The sequence below is a fragment of the Dama dama genome, chromosome 11 (assembly GCF_033118175.1).
Source record: "Dama dama isolate Ldn47 chromosome 11, ASM3311817v1, whole genome shotgun sequence".
Taxonomy (NCBI): domain Eukaryota; kingdom Metazoa; phylum Chordata; class Mammalia; order Artiodactyla; family Cervidae; genus Dama; species Dama dama.
This window is the reverse complement of record NC_083691.1, coordinates 73,333,070-73,352,799: the sequence shown is the minus strand read 5'-3', so window position 1 is coordinate 73,352,799 and position 19,730 is coordinate 73,333,070. Positions and strand designations below refer to the sequence as shown.

At 40.2% G+C, this 19,730-nt stretch overlaps 1 protein-coding gene across 3 annotated transcripts in view; it reads left to right on the top strand.

Annotated features, from left to right (window-relative positions):
• The first annotated feature begins 4,479 nt into the window (after positions 1-4,479).
• The window catches only part of FOXN2 (forkhead box N2), a 57,110-nt gene continuing 41,859 nt past the window's right edge, over positions 4,480-19,730 (top strand). For 2 of the 3 annotated variants that reach the window (XM_061155456.1, XM_061155457.1), the window contains exon 1: positions 4,480-4,663. The gene's annotated coding sequence lies outside the window, so the exon portion shown is untranslated. Of the gene's footprint in view, positions 4,664-18,496; positions 18,625-19,730 lie in introns of all 3 variants that reach the window. The other variant, XM_061155458.1, reaches the window with a different exon arrangement.

The window sequence follows — 19,730 nt, the reverse complement described above, 5'->3', positions numbered from 1 at the left end:
TTTGTTGAGATGACTTCAGGCCTAACATATTACTTTACTCCAAGTAGGATTTTAGTTTGCCTTCACCAAGTGCTTGGGGACATTAGTGCAAAGGAATTATCCTAATCCAACCTCAGGATTTAAATGCTTTGAAAATGAGATGTCACCCCTTTACTTCTAGGATGTAGCCATTTGGATTCCTAGTCCAACAGGAGCTTCAACAGAGCTCTCCTCCTCCCTCTTTAGTACACCCTGAATTCTAATCACTGTCTCTCATCCCTGCTCATCCTCTTAGCTACATTCTATGGAATGGATAAATGGATGTCCCTGGGTCTCCTTCATTGTTCAGATTCATAGCCTGGTAATTCCTATCCTGTGAGCTCTCTGAGGCCTTTGAATTATTTTTTTAAATACTTTGCTGAGTTTTTCTAGTGTCCTCAGTAAAAGGATTGGTCCAAATTACTGTCAATATCAGGGCTTATACAAATGTAGATATAATTAAACATAGGTAGTTGCTTTTGTTTTTTTGAATGCACTGCATGGCATGTGGGATCTTATTTTCCCAACCAGGAATCAAACCCTTGCACTGGAAGATCTAAGTCTTTACCACTGGACCACCATGGAAATTCTGATACTTGCTTTTATAAGTACATTGAAAAAGATCCTTAAAGGAAAAAAAAATAGACTTTCACTCACAATTGTAATTTCACTCACTTTGATTTTTGTGTCAAAGTGGCAGATCAGTATTTATCAATGTTGTGTCCTAGTTCTGATATCATTTGAGGAGAGTTATTTCTTTTATTGACAAACACTACTAAACATCATCTCTGTTCTGAAAGCTATTCTAAGAAATTACATTGTAAGGATGAAGAAGACAAGCTAATTGACCTCAAGGGGGCTTGAAGTCTAGAGCCCTTGTTGGTAAACTGGTTATTTTTGGACTCATCAACTCGTGATCAAAAAGTCTTTTGTTAAATATACATGATATAATAATGAAAGAAAGTGAAAGTGAAAGTGGCTCAGTCATGTCCAACTCTTTGCAACCCCATGGACTATACAGACAATGGAATTCTCCAGGCCAGAATACTGGAGAGGGTAGCCTTTCCCTTCTTCGGGGAATCTTCCCAACCAAGGGGTCAAACCCAGGTCTCCCGCATTGCAGCTGACCCACAAGGGAAGCCCAAGAAAACTGGAGTGGGTAGCCTATCCCTTCTTCAGGGGATTTTCCCGACCCAGGACTCAGACCAGGGTGTGCTGCACTACAGGCAGATTCTTTACCAACTGAGCTATCAGGGAAGCATTTAAAATATAAATGTGTATGTTTGAGTTTCTATTGAGGCAGGAGATAGATGGGCCCCAGACTGAACAGTTTCTCCTCTGTGGACAGAAATTCCATAATAGCAGGATGATGGAGGAAGGGACCTCCCTAACTACACACGTGCAGAAACACTCCTTGGAAGTCAAAATGGGAGAGGGTGTCACCTCATAGTAAGTAACGTCAACTACTCATGGGCCTCTTCACTAGAATACATCTTGGCTTAGAGATGTATGTATGCACACAGGGAGGATCTTGATATATACCAAACACAGACTCAGAACCAGGCAAAGCAAGAAAATTGGTCAAAGGAAACCTGGAAGATAGGCCCCATAGAAGTGAGTCAAACTACCAGAAGAGTACGATTCTCTCTGAGCCCACCCATGTGTCTATCCAAACATACTGTATTCTCTTTTCTCCTAATAAATACTTTTCTTGCTTCACTACTTTCCATCTCTATGTGGAAATTCATTTCTACACAGCTTGTCATTGTAAACTGGTCCCTGGTGGTCTAGTGGCTAGGATTCAGCATTTTCCCTGACACTGTCTGACCTCAAACTCTGGCTGGCAACTGAAATCCTGCTTCAAGCTGCTGCAGGCTGAGGCCACCTGAGATCACTGTCACTTTTTAACCTAAACATGAGGACATTTTAAACAATATACTTTTAAAATTTGTCTTGAGTAAAGTTTATTAATGACAATGTTCCTGTAAAATATTTTGGAGAAAGAAGAATACAAGCTTTGTGTGTGCTGTGTGCTTAGTTGCTCGGTTGTGTCCAACTCTTTGCAACCCCATGGACTGTAGCCCACCAGGCTCCTCTGTCCATGGAATTTTCCAGGCAAGAATACTGGAAAGGCTTGCCATTTTCTTCTCCAGGGGATCTTCCCGACAGTAGGATCAAGACTGTGTCTCCTGTTACCACTGCACCACCCAGAAGATATTAAATGCCAGGATTCTCTTTTTCCTAAAGAGTTAGGCTCTGGTTTCTTAGCCTTTTTACTCTTGTAAGCTCCTGGGGAAAAGCTACTCACTCTGAATCATGGTTATTTTTAATCAGAGATTTTCCTTGGTAGGTGTTCAAAGTCCTCTAAAATAGCCGCTAAGTATACAAGTGTCCCTGGACTCTGAACTAAGTGTGATAGATTTCCTAAGAGACATGAGCCTCACCCACAGAGATTATTTAAATGTGCCAGCCTTTCTGGGGTGAATCAATCAGTAGAGAGGACAAGCAGAGAAAACTTACTGAATGTAGATGCAGTAGATCCATTATGTGACCACTGACAAGTTACATCATTTTTCTGGATTTGTTTTCCCATCTATGATAGATTGAGCTCCTAGATGAAATATCTCTAAAGTATATATAACTTCCAGTTCTCATTCTGTAATTGTTCTGGAGTTGAGGATTGTTTGGTCATCTGGGTTTAAAATAGATTAGAAGGAAAAAGAGAAACTAAATTCCATGTTTCAAGTAAAACACTAGTACAATAATCTGTAGGGAGATGAAGACCTATGTCAGTGGCCATCACGACAATGACCAGCAGAGATAAAACAAGACTGAGGTCTGAGAAGATTGTCATTTCCCAGAAGCCATCTTCTCTCAAACTTCCTGTTTACCTCTCTTTCCTTTCTGCTACACTTTTCCTCTAAAACTTCCTTGAATTTGCCCACTTGAGGGAGCAACAGTGATTGCCCTGAAGGGAGAAACCAAAGCAACTCTTACTTCAACTGAAGCTTGTTGTACATTTGCCTTGGTCTTCTAACTTTGAATGCAGCTATGAGGCCCTCCAGGACACTGTAATGAAAAGCAAGTGGAACTAGTAGATGACTGAACAAATCATATAAACAGTGTTTTCATCTGTGGAATGAGGGGAACATTTCCATTTTTGTTACTATATATGGTGATTCCTATAATTCTTCTGTTATCTCTATCATCCCCACAGCTTGGCTTGTTTTATTGTCAGCAGGCAGCTTGTTTCATATTCTGCCCACTTTATACTTAGAACCTGGCTCATACACTGTTCATTGTTCAGGAAGGAAATGAACTTCAGTTAGCACCTACTGTGCCTCAGTTACCGTCCACGTTTATTTCATATACCCTTTCTTAAAAAATCCATTCAACACATTTGTGAGGTAGGTATTGCTACTCTAGTTTTTGAAGATGTAGTATAGGAATTCATAATTTTAATTATAAGGATCAAAGTGGTAACGGTAAAATGGAGCCTTGTGTCAGTTACCCATTTTGACAGGTTATTTTTCTATGCCTCAGTTTCCTTAACTGTAAAGTGGGAATTAATAGGAGTTAGGAGAGGGTTGGCAGATTTCATACAAAAACAAAACAAACAAGGAAGTATTTCTCAAATGGAACATTCTTATGCTGAAATTCGGCTTTAACTAGACACAGCTTAATTTTACCTGGCAATACTATTTTAGCATTACGATTACAAAAATGTAACCGTGTAAAGAATTTAGCCCAGTCCATAGCACTTAGAGCGCGTTCTGGAGCTCCTTATTAAATTTTGGGTCTGATTCCCAAGCCCTTTTTCTAAAAAAAAAACTCAGACATTTCGAGCTTAGTTTCCACATAAACTTTCAGTCAAGCGAGGGTGATACTACTGTAAATTTCTATTAGTGCTTTACCGTTTCTAAAGCTCTTTCAATTAAAGCCTGGCCAATGGCGGAAAGCTCCTGAGGAAACACACAGAGCTCGGGTTACCGAGGGCGGCCGCTGCACTCGCAGCACCAGCTTCTCTGACTTACCAGCCTGGCGGCCACCCTCGCCCCGCCCAGCTGCGTCCCGCCCCCTCCCCATCTCGGCCACTCAGCGGCCGCGCCGCGCCCCGCCTCACTCCTATAGGTCCTTCCCGGACAGGCGAGGCCTTTCCATTTTCCCGCCTTCCCCAGCCCCTCCACAGCCCGAAACCTGACTGGCTCACAACGTCACCGCCCTGCCTTCTGTGCGAGCCCCGCCCTTCCGGACACCGCATCCCCCTTCCTCCGCCCCCCGCCGCCTCAGCAGCCTGCCGGTTCCCAGGCCTGGGCCTCGGGTAGGAGGTGGGAGGGGAGTGGGAGGGACTGGCGGAGCCCCCTCCCGAGGAGTCTCTGGAGGCGGGGACTGGAGGGAGAGGCGGGGCTAATCTCCTTGGCGCCTCGTTGCCATGGCAGCGGGGGAGGGCGGAGGGAGGGGAGGAAGCAAACGGGAGGGGGATGTGGTACTGCTGCGGCCGCCACCGCAGCTGCCGCTGCCTGCTCGTGGCCGCGTCTTCCCGGAGGCGGCTACTGGAAGCGGCCGAGAGCAGCTGTGGTGCTCTGCCATATTGTGTCTTCCCCTACCCATCCCTCGCCCCTCCGCTGCGGCGGCCGAGCTGACGGTGAGTCCCGAGCGGAGCGGCGCCTTCCCCAGCCGGCGCCGCCCGGCGTCCGTGCTCCCAGCCCAGAGCCGCGCCGCGGCTCCCGGGCTCGGAGACAGCGCGTGCGGCAGGCGGCGGGCGTGGGGCGCGGAGGCGGCTGTCCCGTGACGCGCCCGGACATTTTTGTCCCGTGATGAATTGGCGCCGCCAGGGGGGTCTTCCCTTGCGCGTGGCTTGGGTGGTTTGTGGGCTCCCGGGGGGCGGCGAACTGAGGATAGTGCGGCCCGGTGAGGAGTTAGGAGTTTTTCTTGAGGGGTGTAATGACGGCCCGGGAGCGGGTGTCCACGGCGGAAACCGGGGCTAGTGTTGCTGGCGCTTCGGAAAGGCTTGGAGGTGGCCCCGAGGACTCTTAGGGCTCGACTCGGGGTGAATCTACTGTTGAGGGAAGCGCCCCAAGCCCGTCGGGAGTCATTGCCGGAACCCCCTCCCCCGGCTTGAAGTGCAGCGAGACGTGCCGGGCGTGGAGTTCTCGTCCGGTCCCGGGCGGACTGACTGGGCCGGGCCAAGTAGAGCCCGGGGAGGCGCCGGGCGCGGCCGGCAGTGAACTCTGAGCAGCCGGGCGGCCGAGCGTTGGGGTGGGCAGGGCTGGGTCCCGGATGTGGGGGTGATCGACCTCGGCACGCTCTGGCCCTTCCTCCAGCGGGCGCCCCGGGGTCCGCCGAGGGTGCTGTCTCGGGGTGGGAGTTAGTGTTTCTGCTCTGCAATATGGACACTTCCTGTTCGCCGCGTCTCTTGGGCCCTCTATCTCTGCCCTTCAGTTCTTTTTACTGGGAAGGCGAGAGGTCGTGAGGGCGTGTGCGAGGTCCCTCAGCTCTTCTGAGTTCGCCCCGCTGCAAAAGCCGAGAGTTTGGAACCCGGGAAGAAGGTGGGAGTCAGGGGAAAGACGTCCATGTGTGTAGTGCTCCATTTTACTCAACTCCACCCTATTGCCCCTTTGCAGAATGCCTCTGTTCCCATCGCCGCTCACGAGAGTTAGCGTGTCTTAATTCACTGGGGGCACACTCTCGGGAATTTTCCGGGACCTGATTTCTGCTTTAAAGTCTCTTTAAAGCAGCCCCTGTACTTCGTTTTCTGTTTATAGAAAAAAGCGTTAGCGTGCAAGGAAATGACACACAACTTTCTTTCACCCCAACTCAGGTTGTGGGAAGAGGTCGATTGTTATTTCCAGGTTAGTTGACGCTGTTAATCCTGTCTTCTGACTGTGACAGCCACGTGGCCGACTGGGTGTAATTGAGTGCCCTAGCACCGCTAGAGCAGAGGCGTCACTGGCAGCCGGGGGCTTTGTAGCCCTGCAGTTGCTTTGGACCCACATTTTGGTGTTTCCTGAGATGGGGAAGTGGACAAAGCTGAATTGTTCTTCTCTATCTCTGTTCCAACCAAGTCGACTTCTCCCTGTTTGCTTGCAGTCTGTGTAAGGTGCCTTCTCCTGTTTTGATGATTCGTATTTAAAATCTAAGCAGTATTAGGTACCATTAAGGAGTGATGGGGAACAGAAGAGTACATTATGGAGTTTCTCAACTCTGGGGGAAAAATCCGTTTGAATTTCAGAGTGGTTAATAAGTTTCTAATGTAATCAGAAGTAATCTCATTCTGGAGGATTTCTTTTTGATAGTTTCATTATAACCTGAAAAGATCTGTTACTAGTGGAAATACTTGTTTAGAGATAAAATACTTTGTTTGATTTGTGCAGGGGCACTTTTTTTTTTTAAGGGAAAGTATTAATAGCTAGTATAGATGTTAACATCAACGGATTAAAATATATAAAAGTAAGAGACCAAGGGCTGAAGATCAAAAATAACAAAAAGCAAAATAAATATATTATTAAATTATTTTAAAGTAAGATAAGTTAAAAAAAGGTTGAAGATAGATATTTGGACAGTTTGGAGTTTTCAGAATTTAGGTATCAATACAAACAATTTAAGTACATACAATCTTTGAGTTCATCATGTTAAATTTTGTAAATATTTTGATAAATTTGAATTATTTCTGTAACATGTTTTTATTTGCATCACTTTTATTTGAAGACTGCTAAACCACAGGAAACATTTAGAGTTATGTGAAGTTACAGCAGCACCATTTATTAGAATTTTAATATGCCATAATAATGGTTTTCAGGGAAGCTAATAGTTAAAAAGATTGGAGAGGCGTCAGTGCAGAAAAGACAATGCAATTGAGAAGTGAATATGTGTGGTGACCCCTGAAACCAATGCATAGTTGAGAAAGAAAACTAAATGAGATGAAAAAGTACTTATATAATGGAGGAAACACTGAAAACATATGCTGGGAGATAGCTACATTAATAGTTATGAGATGTGGCTATCAAATGAAACTTTACAAAGTGCCATCCAAACAAGGATTAATCTTGTTCTTGTGGCAGCTTGTATATGTGTGTCTTGCTTTTGGATTGTTGTCATTTTCGCACCTGGTTTTTGCATACTTGCAAAAAGGTCCTCCAGAATAAAAGCCCAATTACTTGTTGATTTCTTAGGGAAGAAAAAGTGCTCTAGGATTTGATCCTTATTCTTGGGTTGAAGAGACATGATTAATACATGTGAAAAAAAAAAGTTTACAGTGTGAGATGATCTAATTAGGAGTTAAATTGTATGATGCAGTCAGGTACTGTAAGAGTTGAAAAGGAAATTAGAAGGTTTGAGTAAGATAGAGGGGTAGCTTCTTGAAGAAATTAAGTTTTTGCTTTCAGAAGTCTTACCTTCATGTTAGTGCCACTAGATTAATCTTCCTAAAGATTATATCACTCTATTGACCAAAACCCCTTATATCAAGAGTAATATCAAATTTCTTCTCAAGAGTCTTTGAAATTCAGACCTAGTCTCCCATCTTATCTTCCACAGGAAGTGTTCATTATTTACTACTTCAACGTGGTGTAACAATTTACTTCTTTTTCCCTTGGCTGATACAACATTTTTCTGTTGGAAATGCACCTACACACATCCTCTTAACCACTGAAAATCTACTCAAACTTGAGGCTTGGTTAAAGTGTTAATTGTCTTGAGAGCCTTGGAATCATTTTAGACCTGCCTTCCACCTCTCCAACAGAAGAGTCTTATTCTCTTGGGTTGCAGCATTCTATACTACCTTGTGTTTTTTTTTTAATAAATAGTTTTCAAGCACCTACCATTTGCCAGGCACTGTTATCAGAACAAAGGCTACAGCCTTGCAAAAGATTCCCTATTCTTCATCCCAAGAAAATTATAAAGTCTTTGACCACCCAGAAGAGACTCCCTCCCCAGCCCTCACTGCCCCCAGATAGATGCTTAGTGAGTATTTGATTATTTTCTGAATAAAGGAAAGGCAGCACTTACAAGGTTGAGAGATGGATTGAAAGTATGCATGAAGGGTACGAAAGAATAACCAATTATGGATGGCCTTGCAAACATCACTTCTGAATTTAAACATGGTTTAATCCAAAAAGAAAAAAAAAAAGAAGATGGCATTTAAGCCTGGGAACGAGGGGATAAAGTCCTTATTTGAGGAAGGTTCATTTGACAGCATTGTGCAAGGCTAGTTATTAACTTTGAGAATGAGGTTTGGAAAGGGAGCATAATCAAGAAGATGGTGAGTTTAGTTAGAGTGTAAGGTGAGTAGAAGATATCAAGGTGAATATAATCTTTAATGACTAAAGATTAGAGGTGTGAGATAATTCATTCAATATAGAGGTGACAGCTAATGTTACAATTTTTTGTTACAGAGTTACTAATTGAAGTGTGGAGGCCTAAGAATGATGCTTTGGAAAACAAAAGCAGGAGCATCTCCTTTGGTCATATGTGACTTCATAATTAATACTGTAGACTTGTTCAAAACCTTAATTTCCACTGTATGAGTTTAGTTCAGTTCAGTCAGTAGGTCGTGTCCAACTCTTTGAGACCCCGTGAATCGCAGCACGCCAAGCCTCCCTGTCCATCACCAACTCCTGGAGCCTACTCAAACCCATGTCCATCACGTCGGTGATGCCATCCAACCATCTCATCCTCTGTCATCCCCTTCTCCTCCTGCCCCCAATCCCTCCCAGCATTAGGGTCTTTTCCAATGAGTCAACTCTTTGCATGAGGTGGCCCAAGTACTGGAGTTTCAGCTTCAGCATCAGTCATTCCAATGAACATCCAGGACTGATCTCCTTTAGGATGGACTGGTTGGATCTCCTTGCAGTCCAAGGGACTCTCAGGAGTCTTCTCTGACACCACAGTTCAAAAGCATCAATTTTTCGGCGCTCAGCTTTCTTCACAGTCCAACTCTCACATCCGTACATGACCACTGGAAAAACCATAGCCCTGACTAGACAGAACTTTGTTGGCAAAGTAATGTCTCTGCTTTTTAATATGCTATCTCGGTTGGTTATAAGTTTCCTTCCAAGGAGTAAGCATCTTTTAATTTCATGGCTGCAATCACCATCTGCAGTGATTTTGGAGCCCCCAAAAATAAAATCTGACACTGTTTCCACTGTTTCCCCATCTGTTTGCCATGAAGTGATGGGACCAGATGCCATGATCTTCGTTTTCTGAATACTGAGCTTTAAGCCAACTTTTTCACTCTCCTCTTTCACTTTCCTCAAGAGGCTTTTTAGTTCCTCTTCACTTTGTCTGCCATAAGGGTGGTGTCATCTGCATATCTGAGGTTATTGATATTTCTCCCAGCAATCTTGATTCCAGCTTGTGCTTCTTCCAGCCCAGCGTTTCTCATGATGTACTCTGCATGTAAGTTAAATAAGCAGGGTGACAATATACAGCCTTGACGTACTCCTTTTCCTATTTGGAACCAGTCTGTTGTTCCATGTCCAGTTCTAGCTGTTGCTTCCTGACCTGCATATAGGTCACTCTGTGAGAGTGCTACCAAATATAAAGGATCCAAAAGAATGTTTATCACCATTCATTTCCAAAGGATTTTGATTCATATATTTCTTATTTGCCTTGCCCTTTTTTTTTAAATTTAAATAAACGTTTGGTTTTAGAATAGCTTTACAATTACAGAAAGTAGCCAGACAATAGAGTATACCTCACCCAGTTTACCCTATTGTTAACTTCTTACACTACTATGGTACAGTTGTTACAACTAAGGAAACAAAGTTGCTACTTTACTATGAACTAAATTGCATGCTTAGTTCAGATTTCATTTGTTTTTCCCGAGTGTCCTTCTTCTGTTTCAGAATTCTAGTTTCTCACATTTTTCTTATTTTTGATGATTGTGACAGTTTTTAGGAGTACCAGTCAGAAATCTTATAGAACATCCCTCAATTGAAAATTACCTGATGTTTTCCTCATGAGTAGACATGGGTAAAGGGTTTTAGGGAGGAAGACGACAGAGGTGAAGTGCCATTCTTATCACAGCATATCAAGGGTACATACTGACAACAAAAAATTGACAATGTTAACAGGCTTTGATTGCTTGTTTGAGGTTTTTGTCAGGTTTCATTCCCCACCCATTTATACTCTGCTCTTTGGAGTCAAGTTGCCAAGCAAGGCTCACGCTCAAGGCCTTGACCTAATTTTGATTTGTGTATTTTTTATTTCCCTCAACCTAATTTTCCTGTCCATAAATTAAAACATTAAACTTGGACAGATATTTATTGAGCATCTACTGTATTTAAGTGCTGTATTTAAGTATATCGAGCATCTACTGTATTAAAGTATATCTCTTGTGGTGAACAAGAGACATCATTCTACTCTTTTGGAGTCAGCCTGATGTGAACGTAAAATAGAATTTATCCCCTCACCTATATAGGTCTTATTTCATTGACAGTTATAAACATAATATTACTGTAAGCCTAAAAGGCTAAATAAAGCTAAGTAGCCATGTAGAAATATGCTGTTATTGTAAAAGTTAAATATGTATACTATTAAAATAGCCATCTTTTTGCTACCAACATGAATAATGGAAAATTATTTGATTCCCTCCAAGTAGGTGTAGTACTATTAAGTTAGTAGAATAGTTTAATTATCATTATCTTCATATCTTACAAGTTTGCACATTGTATAAGAAAATTCTTGACTTCTTGATTGTATTTTTGTAGATATTTGCTGCTTTTGCTACTTAGAGGTTTTTTTTTTCCCCCTCAGAAATGGTTTGAAAGATATGTTGAGTAAGAATTTCAGTTAATTTTTTCTATCTAACTGGGCTAACTGAAAGCATTTTTACATTGAACTCTTATTGAAATTCTCTCTAAAATGCATTGCTAATACATTTACACTGTTCACATTTTATAATGTTCAGCTGACTGAGCATAATTTATTATTTAAATTAGAATTTTGACACAGAGTACAGTTATTCTGAATTTTTTATATAACCTTAGAAGTAGAGAATTGAGGAAATTGATAAACTTACATTCTTGTGGTTTATTTGTCTTAAAAGAGGAAATACAGGAAAAAAGGAAGAGATTTCTTGTAAATTGAGATTTTACTGTTCCATCTGTCTGTCCTGTTTTTCTGTCCAATTCTTCCTTAAAAGTTCAGGTTAAATTCTTCATCTATGCTGAGTGAGCAACACTTACTAATAATCACAGCAACAATTCCTACCTTTTATCAAGTGCCTGCTATGTTCTGACATGGTATTATATTAGACACATGAATATATAATATTCCATAATGACTGGGCAGGACATATTTTAATCTTATAAAGAAACAGAAATTATGTAAATACCGAGCTGGGTGTTTGAACCCAGGTCTGTCAGATTTTAAAATTTCATATTCTTTGTGCTGTGACCTGCAGTGTTTGAAAAATGGATGTTTGCCAGGATGAGATAGATGTTTCTTTCCCAGGAAAAAATAAGGAAGAATGCAGGTTAGAGAAAGCAAACTAATATTTATACAATGCTTATTCTGTGCCCAGGTGGTTCTAGTGGTAAAAGAACCTGCCTTCCAATGGAGGAGACACAGGTTCGATCCCTGGATTGAGAAAAGCCCCTGGAGGAGGGCATGGCAACCCACTCCAGTATTCTTGCCTGGAGAATCCCATGGACAGAGGAGTCTGACAGGCTACAGCCCATAAGGTCAACAGAATCAAACAGAAATGAAGTGACTTAGCACATTCTGTGACATGAAGACCACTACTTTGTTGTCATAGTGAATTAAATAAGTAGTGTTATTCCTTGGGATGTGAGGGGGTGAAGTCATTTGTCAGAGACTGCATAAGTAAGTTGGTAGGTGATGGGTCTGCTTGACCTCAAAACCTTATTACTCTTTTACTTTTCTAGTACAGAATGCTGCTTTATGTACTCATTTAAACATTTGCTTACTAAATGTTATGGTGTGTGGCAGAGCATAAAAATGAACGTATTTTTGTTCTGCCTATGAGGTTTTATATTCTAGTACAGCATTTCTCAAATGAATGATAGAGAATCAATATAGTAAATTGTGACCAATATTTCTTAAAAAAAATACAATCAAATAGTAAATGTTAGTGTGTTGTATGTGGTAAGGGTAAAAGTGTTATTTCATTTTGTTTCAGTTATATATGTGAGCATGTCATGGTTCTCTTATAAAAAGGTATTTCTTATTGTGGGATAGCATCAAAAGTTCGAAAATGACTGATCTAGTGCCTGAATTAGAAAGGTAAGCAAATAATGGTGAATAATCAGAAGTAGCAAATAAGTTCTATATGTCTGAGCCACCAGGGAAGCCCAAGTTCTGTAATAGGACTCTAAATAGGATGGTGAGGAAGCATGATTGGAAACATTAAGTAATTCAAGGGAGGCTCCTAGAGAGAGAACTTTGAGCCTCTGAAACATAGGGTGGAGAGCCTGAAATACATCTTAAGACATAAAGGAGTAAAAGAGCACTGGATATCCAGGAAGCTTGGGTGGTGTGAAATAGGTGCAAACAGAAGCCAGATTTTGTATGGAATTGTCAGCCACCATGCTAAAGATTTTAGATTTTATTGGGCCCGTGGTTTTTCTGAAGTCTCATGGCATTCTTTTGCTAAAGAACAGATATATTAATGTATTTGACTCTATCATATAATCTAGAAACAATTTTAGGAACAGAAAATTTGACCATGTAACCAGGTATATAGTATAAAATGGTATGAGCACAACTGTTGATCACAACCAAAAAAAGGTGAAGCAGTTTTGAGGTGACTATCAAATGTTCCTTTTCTATTTTTTCTTGCATTTTTGCTGTTGCCAGCAGACTAATGGTAGCAGGTGCTAAAGTTTGAAGAAAACATTATGAGAAAATTGTTCATTGTTTCCTTTGAATTTGAAGACAACCATTATTCAATTTTGAGGACAGTGGGGGCCCTTTATTGGAATGTTAGTATCATTTCTGTAAGCCAAAGTTTGCAACCTTTACCTCCAGCTGTGTTTTGTTGGGCTTGAAATATTAAAAAAAAAAAATTTTTTTCATATTTGCCAATATTTAAATGTTGGTACATTTCCCACAAAAATCTAGAGTTCTTTTGTCCCTTGAAAAAAATGAATATTGTGGCAGCATTGGTTTCATAGCTTTGATTGGCTGAAACTTATAAGTAACTGCCCTCTTTCGGCAGTCTCCATCTTTCTTACAGAAGACCAGCTTTACTTGTTTGTTGCCTGCCTGGTTCTTGTAAGGCTTTTGAATTGTCTGCTGTGTACTGTTATTTTGTGAAGTGTTTTAAAAAGAGGATTTGGGGTCTTTGAAAGATCATTCTGCCAGTATTGGGAAAGATGAATTGGAGGAATATGAGGGGCAACTGGTTAAAATACTAAGCAGGTGGGATGTCCTTTTCTTCTTCTGTCCTTTTCTTCCATAGTACTTTGTACCTTTCTCAAAGCTCTTACTGTATATAGCTTTCTCTTACCTGTGTTACTTATTTTTTCAACTGAATTGTAAACACCTCATACGTAACATGGGCATCCCAGGTGGCACTAGCGGTAAAGAATCTGCCTGCCAATGCAGGAGACGCTAGTTCGATCCCTGGGTGGGGAAGATCCCCTGGAAGAGATCATAGCAACCCACTCCAGTATTCTTGCCTGGAGAGTCCCATGGTCAGAGGAGCCAGGCGGGCTACAGTACATGGGGTCACAAAGATTCTGACATGACTGAAGTGATTTAGCACACATGCACACATAGCATATGCTGAGTGAATGCTTGTTGAATTTAATTATGTTTATTTTTTAAATTACCATGTTTGTTTTTCTCAAAGGTGAGTTTTCTTGGCAGTTTTAGAGTATCTCTCAATGGAAAAAATCTTTTGCATGTTTTAAGTATTGTGATTTATCCTAAGAATGAGTAAATTTCAAATACTTTCAGAGCATGTGTTACATGTGAAAAACAGATCATATCAGTTCTGTACAATAAGGTGGTGGACTTCTAATTCATTGTCCTGGTTGCCAAACATCAGGATGAAACACTGGGAAGCCTGTCTCTTGGTTTGTCCTGTAATTTTATTAAGTCATTTTGAAGATTATTCCAAGATGTTTTTGTTACTATATTCTGTACTGATAGCTAGAAGTAGTAACATAAAAACAAAGATCATGGCACTTGGTCCCATCACCTCATGGGAAATAGATAGGGAAACAGTGGCAGACTTTATTTTCTTGGGCTCTAAAATCACTGCAGATGGCGACTGCAGCAATGAAATTAAAAGACGCTTCCTCCTTGGACGAAAAGCTATGACCAACCTAGATAGAATGTTAAAAAAGCAGAGATCACTTTGCTGACAAAGGTCCATCTAGTCAAAGTTACGGTTTTTCCAGTAGTCATGTATGGATGTGAGAGTTGGACCATAAAGAAAGCTGAGCACTGAAGAACTGATGCTTTTGAACTGTGGTGTTGGAGAAGACTCTTGAGAGTCCCCTGGACACCAAGGAGATCCAACCAGTCCATCCTAAATGAAATCAGTTCTGAATGTTCATTGGAAAGCCTGATGCTGAAGCTGAAACTCCAGTACTTCGACCACCTGATGAGAAGAACTGACTCATTGGAAAAGACCCTGATGCTGGGAAAGATCAAAGGCAGGAGGAGAAGGGGATGACAGACAATGAGATGGTTGAATGGCATCACTGACTCGATGGGACGTGGTTTTAAGCAAGCTCTGGAAGATGGTGATGGACAGGGAAGCCTGGCATGCTGCAGTCCATGGGGTCTCAAAGAGACACAACTGAGCAACTGAACTGAACTGATAGTTTTTTATGTTCTAAAATTTTTAATGCTTTTTATTGTTAAACCGTAGATGCTAAAAACCACCCAAGAAATGTGTAGCTTAGTGAATTATTCTAAGGCCAACCCTCATGTAACCATCTTTCATGTTAAGGAATAGAATTTTGCCAGCCACTTTAGATGCCCTTTTACATGCCTATTCCAAAACATAACTCCCTTTCTTCAAAAAGTAACCAGTATTATAGCTTTTCTGAAAATCCCTTAAGTTTCCCAACTATGTATTCTTATACAGTATGGGTAGCCTGCTTCCTCTTTATTTCTTTCTGATTAACTTTTCTTCCTTTTCATCCTCTGCTTCTCCTAAAGCTTTGTACGTTTATTTTTTCTCATATTTCTTTAGCTTAGGTGTTCATTTCTGAAACAGATTTTTTCCCCCCTCTTTTATTTCAGCTTCTTTCTTGAGCTCTGTTGTTTAATTTCTGAGCTTTTCTAATTCTGATATACATTTTTTTTTCATGTCTTATGTAATTTTTTAAGCTCATTTGTATTTGTACTGTAGTAAGAACATTTAACATGAGATCTACCATCTTAAAATTTTAAGTGTACAATACAGTATTGTTAGCTATAGGAACTATGTTGTACAGCACATCTCTAGTAGAACATATTCATCTTGTGTGATGGAAACTTTTACCCATGGTCCCTGTTTCCCCCCTGCTCCTGAATTTAACTATTTTTCTGTTTCTCTTATTGTAACTTTGTGTGATACTCTTCCTCAACGCTTTTCATCATTTCTTTACATGAAACTAGTTTTTTTAAACTTCTAGGAGGAGGCTTGGTTCTGATAGCTCTTTTAACTTCACAGTCCTGTTTTTTTTGTTGTTGTTGTTCATGATTTTAAAAATGGTAAATGTAGGAAGACCCAGGGGAATCGGGTGGAGAGGGAGGTGGGAGGGGGGATCAGGATGGGGAATACATGTAAATCCATGGCTGATTCATGTCAATGTATGACAAAAACCACTACAATATTGTAAAGTAATTAGCCTCCAACTAATAAAAATAAATGAAAAAAAAAAAAAAGAAGAAGAAGAAACAACAACCAAAAAAAATGGTAAATGGCTTTCTGAGATTTCCCAGCTCTGTTCTACTCTGGTATGCTGTCTGGACTCTCTTTTATCTCTTTTTTTCCCTATCCTGCTTAATTTTTTTGCCATTCCTAGTACTTCCTCTTAAGCTTAGAGTTTGTCTTAGAAGAGAGCCCCAAATGTCAAGTTTTGAATGCTCAAAGAGACTAGATTGTTCCATGCTTATAGGAACTATAGCCTTACTGTAGTCTCCTTGCATTTACCTACTTTTGAAATAGTTTCAGCTTTCATTCAGTAAAAACAGTCTGTCAGTAGTTTCCAGCAAATATTGGCTATTTTGTCGTTTTGTTCTCAAGTCGCTCATGGCTTCCCTGTGTCTTCTCTCACCTAGACACCGATAGAAAGTAAGACTGTGGACTGTTGGTGATTTGTTTAAGCCCTTGGTATTTTGGGGTTGGTGGGGAGACTGTTAAACATAGTTTTGTAGATATCCCATGGGTTTGGGGTTTGCTGTCTAGTTGCTCACTCTGTTTTTATGTGAAGATTTTCAAGGAATCAAAATTTGTTGCCACCGAAGTTGCCATCTTCTCAAAATCATTTTCCTAATTTAATTTGGGAAGTGTGCATGAATTTTTCCCTCCAAATCCTAACAAAAATCTTTCATTTCTTCTGAAATTATTGCCACTTAATACTGTCCACTGATTGTAGGTACATGTCACAAAATTCTGAACCTTTTGTTTTGCCCTGATTATTTCTTTGTAGTTAAGAGAACCTTTAAGAATCTATTAAAGATCCTTTGGGAAATTGTGAAGGGTCATGGGCTTGCCTTTCTGTTGCACATATACAAGTGTTCGTGCTTTGACTTTTAATGCTTTAGCTTTTTCCAGTATTTAAAAGCTAACCTACATTTACAGTGATACACCTAGGACCATTCTTAAATTATGGAGCAAAAATTGGGTTAAATACCAAGAATCAGATGCATGTAAGTAAATAATTGCAGTATGAGACATGTGCTTCTGGACATAGATTCTAGTGCTGTGGAAACACAGAGTAAGAACTTTCCCAAGGATGGGATTGAGTGCGGTGGGGTTTATCGTCATAATGGGGGTTTATTAATGCTGTGTCAGTACCTTTAATAGCTCATTTCCCCTATTTTGTCAGGCTTTTCCTTTAGTAGTTCTTTATACAAATGGATTAACAGTAGGCTTCCTTTGCTTGCAACTTCAAAATAGCATATTGTTCACATGGAATTACGATAATTGATGTCTTAAAGTTTTCTTTTGTGATAAAATTTCTTAAGTAGAGAAGTGAAATTTAGGAAGTGAAAAGATCACAGAGCGTAGTGGAACATAGTATCTAATGTAATATCATCATTGCAGTATAATTTAAGTATAATTTTACCTTTGTGTTTCTTGTCTAGTTGGCAGCAAGTTAGAACCAAGTTGTACTTGCTTGAAGTATTCTGCTTAGGTGTGTTGAGCCCATTATTTGCTAGTCTCTTCTGGGTTTTATTAGTATTTTATTTACTTTATAATGTAGAACTTTAGTGTTTATAAAGGGATTTCATGTCATTTGTTTCTTTTGCGCTGTTGGCACAAATAAATACTGTAAAAAGAGGACATATAAACACATTTGGAACATTGTAGGAGAGACTGAAAATCCCTAAGAGAAGTTCAGGTGGGAATTACATGGAGGAATTGTCATTAAATGAGGCCATAAATATTAGGGTTTTGACTGAATAGTGGTAGGGAGGGTAAACAATCCAGATGTTGCAGGAGAAAGCAGATATTCTATTTAATAACATATATCTTTAAAAATTTAACATAAATATATCTGACTTCAGTAAGTGTTCAAAAAAGGTTAGTTTAGTCCTACTTTAAAGAGGACTTAATTTTATGTTAATATTACTTTTGTGAGGGTTTTTTGTTTCTGTTTACCTTTTTATTTGTAACTGTGCTGGGTCTTCGATGCTGCATGGACTTCAGTTGTGGCGAACAGGGGCTACTCTGCAGTTGTGGTGCGCAGGCTTTTTACTGCAGTGGCTTCTCTTGTTGTGGAGCGCAGGCCCTGGGGAGCCCGAGCTTCAGTAGTTACTGCATGTGGGCTCAGTGGCTGAGGCTCCCAGCACTCGAGGACAGGCTAAGGTAGTTGCGGTACACGAGCTTAGTTGTGTGGGTGGGATCTTTCGGGATCAGGGATTGAACCTGTGTCTCCTGCATTGGTCAGCAAATTCTTTACCATTGAACTGCGGGGGGAGCCCCTGTATTGTTTTTAGAATTACATAAAAAATCAGTATATTAAATCAGCCATATACAGTCTTAAGTTGTAATTTTGCTTTCCAAATTTGTTATGGGGGCATTAGTAATGTAAGATATCACTGTTTGCCTTTATTAAATTTATTTTGATCATGAATGTGCTTTTAAAAGACACTTATTTTCAGTTGAACAATTTAATTCACTGTATACTTACTGCATGACTGACTAATTATGGCTTATATTCAAAAGCAATGAAAACCATGTTACCCAGAAATAAATTTTGGTGACAAAGAATACCACCTGTTTGTATTCCCTTGCCAACCAAATTTATCTTTTTACTTTAGGACATTTGATCTGTTGATTTTTCAGGTTTCTGAAACTTTGCTCCTTTCAAAATAGCTTTTCAAGTACAGTTACAGTACTATCGAAAAACTGAAGTGCTGGTTGGCTTCCTGGTTACAATATGGTGATAATACTTCTCATTCTACATGGTAAAGGTATTTCCTTCCCTTTGTGTTTTGTTTACTTTTCTGTACTGTTTTTTTTTTTAGCTTCTAATGCACTTTTGTTCAGACATAACATTGATCGTCATCCCAAAGGTTGAGAAGATGGGTCTTGTAAGCTAGATTTACACCAAAAGCTAGTAGTGCTTTTTTTTCCTATCATGTTTCATAACATGTAAGCTAAACTCGTGTTTTAGATACTAATAGAAGTTACAAATTATTTTGTCATTACCTTGTCTGATTCTTTCATTCCCATGGACTGGGACTCACAGTCCACCAGCCTTCAACTGTCCATGGAATTCTCCAGGCAAGAATTCTGAAGTGGGTAGCCTTCCCTTCTCCAGGGCAGCTTCCCAGCTGAGGGATCAAACCCGGGCCTCCAGCATTGCAGGTAGATTCTTTACCATCTGAGCCACCAGGGAAGCCTTTAAAAGCATTTATTAGAAAATCCTATTTTTCTCAACAGAGAAAACAATTTTCACTCAACTTAGATCTATTGTGGAACTATTTTTTGAAACCAGTGTTTCTCTGTGTGAAAGGCGGGTTATGTGCTAGGGTTCATTAAAAAAAAAAGGGGGGGGGGTAATTTGGTCTTTCTACGGAGAATATCAGGTTTCTTTACTGGTTAGAAGCAAACACCTTTCTTTCTTTCTTTTTAACTTATGAAGCTATTGCTTCATTTTAACATCTCCAAGAAAGAAATGAACAACTGAGACCCGTTTTAAAATTTAATTTTTTAAAGACAAATACTGCAACAGTGTGTATGGAAACTCTATACTGTGTACAAATAGCACATTTTTTCAGATAGAAGTGGCATTTGAACCATGGTTTACACACTGTATCTGGGCAAGTTGATTTAGGAGATAAGTGGATTTGGTGGAAGATTACCACAACAGTTCCCCCTCCCCTCCCTGATTTTAGTGTTTTCTGCCATTTAGCATGAGTTGGTCAAAGGTTTTTCCCTCAATCAATTTTCTTCTTTTTTTTTAATCCCTATTTGAAAAACAGTTTCCCTATGAGACAAATCTTTGACCCTTTTGTATTCTGTGTCCTCCCCTCCCTTTCCCTTTCTTGACTGGAAAATGCAGCTGCACATATTT